Below are 13,166 nucleotides of genomic sequence, written 5' to 3' on the forward strand. Positions count from 1 at the left end.
CTCATCATCAAGCTGGAGGCCCTGGGTCTCAACCCTTGCCCTGTAAAATTGGGTCCTGGACTTTCTGACGGACCACCCTCCAGATTGTAGGAAACAACATCTCCACTTCACTGACCTTCAACACAGGGGCCCCACATTATCAGCCCATTCCTGTACTCCCTGTTCACCCATGACTGTGTGGCCATGCACACCTTCAACTCAATCATCAAGTTTGCAGACAAGACAACAGTTGTGGGCTTGATTACCAACAATGACGAGACAGAGGAGGTGAGGGGTCTTGCAGTGGGGTGTCAGGAAAACAACCTCTCACTCAATGTCCACAAAACAAAGGATATGATTGTGGACTTCAGGAAACAGCAGAGGGAGCACCTCCTTATCCACATTGAAGGGACAGCAGTGGAACCGAAAGTTTTAAGTTCCTCGGCGTACACGTCACAGACAAACTGAAATGATCTACCCACACAGACAGTGTGGTGAAGAAGTTGCAACAGTGCCTCTTCAACCCCAAGGAGGCTGAAGAAATTTGGCTTGTCACCCAAAACCCTGACAAACCTTTACAGATGCACAATAGAGAGCATCCTGACGGGCTGTATCACAGCCTGGTACGGCAACTGCACTGCCCTCAACTGCAAGGCTCTCCAGAGGGTGGTGCGGTCTGCCCAACGCATCACCGGGGGCAAACTTCCTGCCCTCCATGACACCTACAACCTCGATGTCACAGGAAGGCCAAAAAGATCACCAAGGACAACAACCACCGGAGCCACTGCCTGTTTACCCCGCTATCATCCAGAAGGCGAGGTCAGTACAGGTGCATCAAAGCTGGGACCGAGAGATTGAAATATAACATTTATCTCAAGGCCATCAGACTGCTAAACAGCAATCATTAACTCAGAGAGGCTGCTGCATACATTGAGGCCCAATCACTGGCCACTTTAATAAATGGATCACTAGTTACTTTAAACAATGCCACTTTAATAATGTTTACATATCTTACATTACTCATATCACAGGTATATATTGTATTTTGTACCATCTACTGCACCTTGCCTATGCCGCTCGGCCATCGCTCATCCATATATTTATATGTACATATTATTTTTCACCTCTTTAGATTTGTGTGTATAAGGTAGTTGTTGGGAAATTGTTAGATTACTTTTTAGATATTACTGCATTGTCGGAACTAGAAGCACAAGCATTTCAATACACTCGCATTAACATCTGCTAACCATGTGTATGTGACCAATAACATTTGATTTGATTTAGTCCCCCCACACCAAATGCGATCACGACATGTAGGTTAAAATATCAAAACAAACTCTGAACCAATTATATTAATTTGTGGACAGGTCAAAAAGCTTTAAACATGTATATCAAACATTGCTATCTAATTTGTCCTGGGATATAAACATTGAGTTGTTATTTTACCTGAAATGCACAAGGTCCTTTACTCCGCCAATTAACCCACACATAAACCGGTCAACCGAATCGTTTCTAGTCATCTCTCCTCCTTCCAGGCTTTTTCTTCTCTTGACTTTATATTGCGATTGGCAACTTCATCAATTAGGTGCATTACCACCACCGACCTCGTTCGTCTTTCAGTCACCCACATGGGTATAACCTATGAGGAGATGGCACGTGGGTACCTGCTTCTATAAACCTATGAGGAGATGGGAGAGGCAGAACTTGCAGCACAACTTCTATTTTAGGCCTTGACAACGCAGACGCTTGTTGGCGCACATGAGCAGTGTGGGTACAATAATTGAATAATATAGATTTCTACATTTATTTTGCAAGCCCTCCCTAACCCAGACACTGCTAGGCCAACTGTGCTTCGCCCCACAGAACCCCCCCCCCGGTCGCGGCCGGTTACAATAGAGCCTGGGCGCGAACCCAGAGTCTCTGGTGGCACAGCTGGCGCTGCAGTACAGCACCCTTAACCACTGCGCCACCCAGGAGGCCCTTTTTTTCAGTGTCATTTAAAATAAAGTAAAATGTACGCCTACCACGCTGCACCTTGGTCCAATCCATCCGTCAACTAAAGTGACAAGCAGGGTCAGTGCAGGCAGAATGGTCAAAACCAGGAAAACTAGAAAAAAAGAGAGGAGCAGGGGGAAAATGCTGGTAGGCTTGACAAACAAAACGAACTGGCAACAGACAAACAGAGAACACAGGTATAAATACACTGAAGATAATGGGGAAGATGGGTGACACCTGGGGGGGTGGAGAAAAGCACAAAGACAGGTGAAACAGATCACGGTGTGACTCAGTGATGCAACTGGTCAGGATGCACTTGATGGTGCAGCTGTAGAACTTTTTGAGGATCTGGGGACCCATGCCAAATCTTGTCAGTCTCATGAGGGGGGAAGGTGTTGTCATGCCCTCTTCACGACTGACTTTGTGTGTTTGGACCATGATAGTTCGTTGGTAATGTGGACACCAAGGAACTTCAAACTCTCAAACCGCTCCACTACAGTTACAATGTTAATGGGGGCCTGTTTGGCCCACCTTTTCCTGTAGTTCACGATCAGCTCCTGTCTTAATCACGTTGAGGGAGAGGTTGTTGTCCTGGCACCACACTGCCAGGTCTCTGACCTCCCCCCTATAGCCTGTGTCATCGTTGTAGGTGGTCAGGTGGTCACTGTTGTGTCATCAGCAAACTTAATGATGGTGTTGGAGTCGTGTTTGGCCACGCAGACGTGGGTGAACAGGGGAGTACAAGAGTTGACTAAGCACGCACCCCTGAGGGGCCCCATTGTTGAGGATCAGCATGGCAGATGTGTTGTTGCCTACCCTTACCACTGGGGGGTGGTCCATCAGGAAGTCCAGGATCCAGTTGCAGGAGGACATGTTTAGTCCCAGGGTCATTAGCGATGAGCTTTGTGGGCACTATCTCCATCTATCACCATCTCATGTGGACATCACTTCTGCAAGATCTGTATCACATGATACTGGGATAGCACTGACCTGTTTCAGTGTCCATTCTGTCAGGAGAGATTCCCTAGAAGACCTGAGCTACAGGTCAACACAACACTCAGGGAGGTTATTGAGAATTTCAAAGTGTCCATTCTGTCCCCAGCTGACCCCAGTCCCAGCTCCTGTCCCAGCCCCAGCCCCAGCCCCAGCTCCAATATGACCTGGAGAAGTTGCTGGCAGTGGTTTTTGGAGGATGGTGCTGGTGCTTTGCTTGTTGTGTGTGGTGTATGTCATGTATCCACAGACTAACAACAAATCCCAAGGGAAGCGGCGAGAGAAAATGGTCGGTATGTATGGAGATGAAGAGGGATCCAGGCATTAGAAAGTGACATCGATCTTTAAAGGGTCAATCAGTGTTTGCTACATCATGATTTTTTAATTCATGATATATAGCCATTGATTCTTGAAGAATATAAATTATAAATGCCTAATGAGCTTAGTTGAACTAACCCGACCAGAACCCAAAATATAAGCTTGTTTTACTCCTTTGTTTGGAAACAATGTGATTGTAAACCAACACTGCCTCAAAACATGGATAACTTATTGGTGGTATTTTCACGTTTGGATGAAATGCATGCCCAAATTCAACTGCCTGCTGCTCATCCCCAGAAGATAAGATATGCATATAGAAAACACTGTGAAGTTTCTAAAACAGTTTGAATCATGTCTGTGAGTATAACAGAACTTATTTAGCAGACGACACCTCGATTACAAACCATTCAGATTTGTTTTGTTTTGAGGTCACTCTCTTTTAAATTGGTTTTCATTGGGAATCCAGATTTCTAAGGGACCTTCTTGCAGTTCCTACCGCTTCCACAGGACGTCACCAGTCTTTAGAAATTGGTTGAGGTTTTTCCTTTGTGTAATGAAGAAGTACCCTGTTCAGAACGAGGGTCACTTGTAGTGACCTGTTAGCTAGAGGCGCTTGACCAGAAAGCTAGCTACAGTTTGTTTTCCTCCGGTATTGAACACAGATCATCCCGTCTTCAATTTTATCGATTATTTACGTTAAAAAAATACCTAAAGTTGTATTACAAAAGTAGTTTGAAATGTTTTGGCAAAGTTTACAGGTAACTTTTGAGATATTTTTTTAGTCAAGTTGCGCAAGTTGGATCCGGTGTTTTTATGGATCAAACACGCAAAAATAAATGGGCATTTTGGATATATATTGACGGAATTAATCAAACAAAAGGACCATTTGTGATGTTTATGGGACATATTGGAGTGCCAACAAAAGAACCTCGTCAAAGGTAAGGCATGAATTGTATTTTTATTTCTGCGTTTTGTGTCGCGCCTGCAGGGTTGAAATATGCTGTTCTCTCTTTGTTTACGGAGGTGCTATCCTGCTTTCGCTGAAAAGCCTTTTTGAAATCTGACATGTTGGCTGGATTCACAACAAGTGTAGCTTTAATTTGCTATCTTGCATGTGTGATTTAATGAAAGTTTGATCTTTATAGTAATTTATTTGAATTTGGAGCTCTGCATTTTCCCTGGCTTTTGGCTTTTGGCCGCTAGCATCCCACATATCCCAGAGAGGTTAAAACTAGAACTCTGATATCATGAATGGTCAGTCATTAAATTCATCAGCTCTCTATGAATTTGTGAGTGGGTACATCAATCGGCTTTTTACCAAATCAGTGACGGGGTTAAGGACTGCCAAAGATCTTAACTCTCACAATTATTTATTTTAATTTTAGGGGGACCTACAATGAGTGCACAGAAAAATAAGAACACCTTCCTAATATTGAGTTGCACCACCTTTTGCCCTCAGAACAGCCTCAAATCGTCGGGGCATGGACTTTACAAGGTGTCGAAAGCGTTCCACAGGGATGCTGGCCCATGTTGACTCCAATACTTCCCACAGTGTCAAGTTGGCTGGATGTCCTTTGGGTGATGGACCATTCTGTATACACATGGGAAAATGTTGAGCGTGAAAAACCCAGCAGCGTTGCAGTTCTTGACATACTCAAAAACGGTACAGTACTACCACACCTCTTTCAAAGGCACCTAAATCCTTTGTCTTGCCCATTCATCTTGTGAATGGCCCACATATACAATGCATGACTCAATAGTCTCAAGGCTTAAACATCCTTCTATAACCTGTCTCCCCTTCATCTACACTAATTTAAGTGGATTCAACGATTGACATCAATAAGGGGATCATAGCTTTTACCTGGATTCACCTGGTCAGTCGATGTCATGGAAAGAGGCAGGGGTTGCTTCTGTTTTGTACACTCAGTACATTTAATATTTAAAAAGGTTTGTGTTTATTTGAAATTGATTGCCAGGCTATAATAGTATATTTTGTGTCCACAGACTGAGGAGGATGCAGCACAATGAAGATGTGTGCTGCACAAGTGTTCACATTTTTATCTCTATACCGTCTTTTCAATCTGAGCGGCATGCGCACTGCACACGCTCTAGTTTCTCTATCTTTCCCCGACAGTGGATGTTAACTCTAGACCCTGGTACAGCACATACTAATCTAATTTTGTTTGGCGATGAGAAACAAGTGCATTGTCGAACCAAACCGACATTCTCTCTCTGATAACCCAGAGGTTTGATCCCGTTGGCTGTGTCCTGGGTGAAGAGGGCTTCTCCTCGGGGAGATTCTGCTGAGGTGCAGGTTGAAGGGACGACCGACAGGGCAGGGAGAGAGGCAAGGGAGTCTGTCAACAGGAAAGGGAGTCTGTCAACAGGAAAGGGAAGATTTAATGTGCCCCTGAGTATGATTTCTGGACTGTGTCGTTAAGGAATGAATAGTACCGGGCTCTTGCCCAACAGTGCTCTTCATCTTCTGTGGGGTTTATCAGAGGTTGTCATCCAACGTTATGGTGCATTACCGCCAACTAGCCTACTGTACTGGAGCGCCCCTGCCTCCCACCTATGTACTGGAGTCATAGCTTAACCATTCATCCATAGATGTATAAAGAGGGGTTCCTGCAGATGCAAGAATGCCCACATGCAGGAACTCCCCAAACTCCGGGCTGCAGTTACACCCTTCTCTTATCATTGGCTTTTCTACAGAAATGTTTGGCGATCGACTAGGAATGCTTTGAAGATCGACCAGTCGACCTCGTTCGACAGGTTGGTGACCACTGCTTTAAAGTTTACACATGAGAAACGTTTGATGCAACGCAAACCAACATAGGCTCAACAAGCAAAGGCTGTGGTAAAACAATGGTATTAACAAGGTGTTACACACAGCTTGCAATTACCATGGTATTATGTATATGGTTCCTTCGGAACATGGTGATTTACATAATGACCTATTAGTTACTTTCTTTCTTTGGGATTCATTGAAACAAGCGCCACACTGCACATTGTCTGGTAACAGGCAGTTAGACTACCAATTGTGATGAATTCTTCAAAGTAAGTACCAACAATTATATCCTTTTACCACGTTACCAGAAATAGGATTATATAGGAATGAATTCAATCACAATTTTTTGGGGTTTGGGTTCACATAAAATATTGGATGGGGATAAGGATGGGAGTGGATTTGTGTCAATATCCAATAAAAATGTCTAGGGGGATGCCTCAGCTACCAGACAGCGTGGGAGGTATGTCTTGGGCTACCAAGCGATTAGAATCATGACGTGCAAGAGCTACCAGATAACCAGAAAAATACTGGGCTGAGATACTGAGAGAGATGTCACACATGGCACAAGCACATGCTGCGCCATTGGAGTTTACATCAAAGACATTCTGGTTGTCATCCATGATGGGATCATTTCGTGAGGAGTGTGTGATGAGTATGATCTGTTCTGCCTTTTTGTCGTATGGTGTCCGTTGTTGGAAACAGTCCTTGAAAAAAAACATGCACTGTTAGTAGAATGGAGAACAAACCTACAACCTGAAGGACAGAGAGAGAGAAAGACTTCCACGCCAGGGCTGAGGGCTTGTATTCATGTTTCATTCACTTCCCACTCCCACCCCATCCCATATTGCTCCCCCTATGGACATTCTACCCCCCCCCCCCCCCCCCCCCCGCAATATGTCAAAATTATTATTGTCATTTTTTATTATTGTCCATGTTTTCTTTCACCCCTCTTTTTGACCTCCACTGTTGGAGCTCGGAGCTTAACAATTTCACTGTACCCTGCAGTTACATCTGCGTCCCTGTGCCACTGACTAATAAACTCATCTAATCTCATCAACAGCTCTTTTTCATCGCCGTGGCCGATTTTCAGAGCGCGAAAGAGAGTTGCCAAAGCCAGATGACAGGCTGTCTCCTGGGTGTTGATACTACCCCACTCACTCACACAGAGGTGACATACCTGTCTGTCCAACATGCTGTCGCCTAGCAACCTATTGTCTTGGCTCCACTGCTGACAGTTGCCACAAGGCCCAGCGAAGAGCTCATCTAGGCCCAGGAGGAGACTGCATGCATGACCCCACTGTCGAAATCTCTCTCCGTTTACTCTTTGCTTTCCCAATTCATCAGAGCAGAAGATAGACAGTGATGATTAACATCAATGAGTGTTCATAATGAATATTGAATCTATAAACACAATAAGTATGCCAAAATAGGTACATGGAGTTTTTGCTCAGTATATTTATGCTGATAGACCTCAACTGCTTCAGGGCTTGACATCTCACAGACATTTCCTTTTTTTGGTATTTTACCCCCTTTTTCAATCTTGTCGCTACAACTCCCCAACAGGCTTGGAAGAGGCAAAGGTTGAGTCATGCGCCCTCAGAAGCATGACCCGCCAAACTGCACTCCTTAACACCCACCCACTTAACCGCCGTTCAACTGACGACCGAAGTCAGCCGGCAGGCCCGCCACAAGGAGTTTCTAGAGCACGATGAGCCCCACTGGCCAAACCCTCCCCTGACAATGCTGGGCCAATTGTGTACCGCCCTACATGACTCCAGTCACAGCACAGCCTGGGATTGAACCCAGGTCAGTAGCGACACCTCAAACGCTGCGATGCAGTGCCTTAGATCACTACGCCACTCAAGAGGCCAACAGACATTTTCATTAGATATTGACATATAATCCCAACTGCATGTGCCACTATGAGAGGTTACAAACCTTGATAATGTCTCTCACGCCACTGTGCCTCTACAGAAGGACTCTTGAGAACAGATTCAGCACCACACTTCAGCCTTTCAGGACACTGGACAGCTGCTGGTCACTTCAGCCCAGAAGCCAAAGCCACTCTACAATTTGACTGTGGGGAGCTGTCAATCAGCACCGCCGTTCAGCCTTCCCGGACCTTGGACATCTCCTGGTCACTCCAGCGATGCATCTGAAGCCACTACAGAGCAGAAGAAGAGCTGTCCTTCAGATCGACCTCAAGCCATTCAGGACACTGGACAGCTGCAGCTGAAGCCACTCTACAATCGCCCAGTTGCAGGGGATTGAGTGATCAGCCTGGCAGGGATTAAAGGCTGCCTCAACTGCACAGCACTCTGAAAAGCGGGGAAACAGCTACCTAAAAACTGTCAATGGGACCGGGTTTCCCAGCCCCTCTCTCCTGGGAGACCATCAGACAGTCCATGGGTGTGTCCCAAATGCACCCTATGCACCTTTATTGAGCCTTATGAGCCTTGGGCTATTTGGGGTTGCGCCCCATATTTGTGTCATAGCACTGCATTGACACACCTGATTCAACTAATCCACAAATCACTTAGCCATTGAGTAGTTGAATCAGGTGAGCGAGTGCAGGGCAAGAACAAAAATACATTTTAGGCCTGTTTCTACTTTTGTCTCACTGGCCCTGGGCAGTAAACGTCACTCAGCATTTTTAAACAACTTAAATGCATAAACCATTTCGATAATTAAAATTGTCACATTTGTTTTGCATGATTTCAATAATTGACATTCACAATCGGGATAGAAATGGAAAAACTAAAGCAACCAACAATTAGGACACACTACAAATGAGATGTTCCCAAAGTAAACAGTCAGAGAGACACAGGTATGTTTTTTTTTTTAAAGAGCCAACCACAAATTTAATCTAATGGTAATTCTACAACAACAACAACAATTCTACAAACCACACCTGGCACTAAAGCAGACACCATCATGCTTGTCGTATGAATAACAAAAAATGATGTCTGCATTCCATGTAGATTGGAATGCAATCTATGTCACCTTCATTTTGTGCCAATGAACAGTGTCTATATTAAAACCGCCTCTGTTATTATGCTAATATCCTGTTGTTGTTTTGTCCACAGCATGCAATCATTTCGGGTGAAATTCATGAGTGTCGGGGGTTTAAAATCCTCTTCTTACTTGAGTAGGGGTCGACTTGCAGTCAAGATAAACACTGACGAGGAGACGAGGAGTGCCTCAGATAAACATGCATGCTAACCAAGTAAATTGACGCCGCAGGTATTCTAGGTTATGCTAATCAGATGCACTGTTGAACCACAACCACCTCATCCTTCTTCACATTATCTCCCTGGCTCTCTCAATGTTTATGTTAATCCGACAGGACCCATTCCCTTCCACCAGAATGCACTCTGTCACCGTTCCAGACGCCGCTAGCGCCGCATCGTCTACTATCCGCCACAGACAAACAGTGGCCTCTCAGCCAAGCCCAGTGACATGGAAAAAGCATGGTTTGTTGTTTGAACGCTAACACACTCTCAGACAAGAGAGTCAGAATAAGGCATGGGGTGAGACAGAAGAGGAGTGTGTGGCTACAAGATTGCTGGTTGAGTGATAGAGTCTGGCTGTAGTTGTAGACCCTCCAGTGGACGCTGTTATGTTGTTGTGTGGTTCACCCTGGTGCAAGGAGCCACTGGCTGTGCTCCACTGCTCCCTTCTGAGGCGGCATCCCAAATCACACCCTATATCCTATTAAAGTACACCACTTTTGTCAAAAGTAGTGCACTTCATAGGGACTAGGGTTCCATTAAGAACACAGTTTGATGAGTCCTCTTCGGCAGTCCTCTCTCACTATCCCTCACAGGTTGACTTACAGGGCAGAATAGCTTAGGCTGGGATAGTGTTCTGAACTGTGTGTACGACGTCTACAGTGGTACATTCAGTATGCTCTCTTCTTGGGTTTCATTGCATAAGAGTATTGCGTACTGTCTTGCAACATTGCTGATGTAAACAGGAAACACCCTTGATGGCAATGGCACGTAAGCGGCCCACCATTGGCAAAGTTACAGGCCCACTTCTCCTTTTGCTCACCAGCTTTTTTAGTTATCCATTAGCCATTGTTGGTGTGCTATTGCCTAGTTAAATAAAGGTTCAACAAAAATTGGTATGGGCTGTCGACACAGGCTCCGTTACTGGCTTGCCCACAATGGTGTGCTGCCTCATAGCCACCAGTGGTCCGGTAAGTGTTTGCTAGCTTGGAGATGGATAGCCACTTAGATCCAACTTAAACATATAGTAATGGTCATGGCACAGAGAGAAGTTCAGAGGTGGAACTTGGCATCCCACGCTATAGTCATCCCTCCCACTGGGCGCTGAGGAAAATGTTTCACCTCCGCATCCTCATGTACCCAGGCTGGACTCTGAGGGAGAGGAGATAGAAAGCACTGGCAGAGACCCCCATTGGAGCAGATTTTAATTGTTGAGTGAGGGCCATGTTTAACAGTGTAGCTGGGAGGCGCGGGGTCCCCATGGGGAGCTGGCTGGCTGGCGAGAATGATGGGGCACTGGGTGCGATCTCCCACCGATCCCCCACTAAGCCTCGGTGTTGCCAACAAGATGGATGGCTGATGAGTCGTCAACGCTGCCGGTGACTTATAATCACCGGTATTATAACTTATAATGCTTATAGTGCTTATAATTTCCTGTGTACTCAAATGTTTGTGTATGTGCGTGGGGTGGCAGGGGGTGGAGGGTGGTGGTGGTTTGTATAAATGGATTACAATTCAAATGGTATTTGGGTTTATAGTACAGTAGGTCTAAATGGATTTCAATTTCAAATCTAGTGTCGACAACTAAATGAAACATAGTTAAAAAGAGATAAACGCTCTCCTTTGGAGTATCACTTTATGACATGCACTGAGTTGCTCTACCGTAACTGGGCAACTGACGATGCCTCTTGCCTGGCCTTTCATTTGGGACGTGAATGTAATTTCAATTGGATCGTTTCCAAGTCATTCATTGCAGAAGCGCACCAATTTCAGCCTGCAGACTGATAGCACCAGGGGTTAAGTAGTGTGCTATGCTCACCAACCCTCCTGTAAATACGCATGCACACACACACACACACCTCTCTATTCTTCGCCTTTTTAACAGTGTTCTGAACAACAGAGGTTTTTCCTTTTCAATCACGCACACACTCACAGACTCACACACACACACACAAGCACACACACAAACACACAGGCAACACAGCTCTAACTCACTGAATAGAGCCCTAACTGACTGAGAGCCCTAACTGACTGAATCGAGCCCTAACTGACTGAATAGAGTTCTAACTCACTGAATAGAGCCCTAACCGACTAAATAGAGCCCTAACTGACTGAATAGAGCTCTAACTCACTGAATAGAGCCCTAACTGACTGGATAGAGCTCTAACTCGCTGAAAAGAGCCCTGGTTGATTGAATAGAGCCCTGTTTAATCTGAATAGATTAAACAGAGTCCTAATTTATTGAATAGAGATCTAATAGATGAAATAGTGCATGGTACAGTATGCCCTGATATTCCTCCACACTGCAGCTGCTGAGTAACTTGTTTCTGCTGACTTCATCAAATAGTCACCAAGCAATTTGCCGCTGAGATGAGCACAGCAGCCCGTTTCTGGTGCGGTGGCCATCCCAACACAGACGGTTTGGTTGATGGTCTCTCTCTAAGGACAAAGCCCCTCTTATGCACATGTCACTCATTGTGGTACGTCTCAAATGTTACTTTACCACTCACCTCCACAGGTCCACGTTATACATCAAACCTTTTTGAGTGGTGTGGAACCGTCTTAAACTACAAGGTTCCAAAGACAGCCCTCACAATGCAAAGTTGCCCTCAATAACTATAACATATTAAATAGACGCCACTTAAATCCAGAACTAGTTTGGAATACAGCAGTTAACATCGTATGAAAATTATGTTGTCTGTGTGCTGTTTACTTGAATATCTGCATAAATAATCACAACAGTAATATGTTTGTTTTTTTGCAGAGTTCAGCTCTGTTTTGCAGAGAGAAAATGTAGCCTCAAGACTAATCATGCATTGTGAGGGTTCTGTAGGCCCTCTGTGTGAACTCCTGGTGCGTTGACTGTTTAAATCTGTGTCAACTCCTGGTTCATTGACTGTTTAAATCTGTGTCAACTCCTGGTGCATTGACTGTTTAAATCTGTGTCAACTCCTGGTGCATTGACTGTTTAAATCTGTGTCAACTCCTGATGCATTGACTGTTTAAATCTGTGTCAACTCCTGGTGCATTGACTGTTTAAATTTGTATCAACTCCTGGTGCATTGACTGTTTAAATCATCTGTGTCAACTCCTGGTGCACTGACTGTTTAAATCTGTGTCAACTCCTGATGCATTGACTGTTTAAATCTGTGTCAACTCCTGGTGCATTGACTGTTTAAATCTGTGTCAACTCCTGGTGCATTGACTGTTTAAATCTGTGTCAACTCCTGGTGCATTGACTGTTTAAATCTGTGTCAACTCCTGGTGCATTGACTGTTTAAATCTGTGTCAACTCCTGGTGCATTGACTGTTTAAATCTGTGTCAACTCCTGGTGCATTGACTGTTTAAATCTGTGTCAACTCCTGGTGCTGGACCATATGTCAAGCTCCTTTAATATTTGATAATCACATATTTAAACAGGAATGTAATTCCATCGGGACTGCTGCAAATCCTGTGAGAACCTTCTGTACTTGTGTCTGCAAGGAGAATCCCTGTTGTGTCTCATAGCGTGGATAGTTTTGCTACTCTGCAATTGTAGTGTGTTTGACGCTTAAAGCAACATTACACTCCAAAATCAAAGTTTGTGCAATGTTTTCAGGCACTTTTTTGCAACTGCACAATTTTCCAGATTGGCAGACATTCATGTCTTAAAATAATGATGGACTGTTATTTCTCTTTGCTTATTTGAGCTGTTCATGCCGTAATATGGACTTTTACCAAATAGGGCTATATTCTGAATACCACCCCTACCTTGTCACAGCACAAGTGATTGGCTCAAACCCATTAAGAAAGAAAACAATTCTACAAAATAACTTTTAATAAGGCACCCCTGTTAATTAAAACGCATTCCTCTTGAAGC

This window comes from Oncorhynchus kisutch, linkage group LG15, assembly GCF_002021735.2.
Source record: "Oncorhynchus kisutch isolate 150728-3 linkage group LG15, Okis_V2, whole genome shotgun sequence".
Lineage (NCBI taxonomy): Eukaryota > Metazoa > Chordata > Actinopteri > Salmoniformes > Salmonidae > Oncorhynchus > Oncorhynchus kisutch.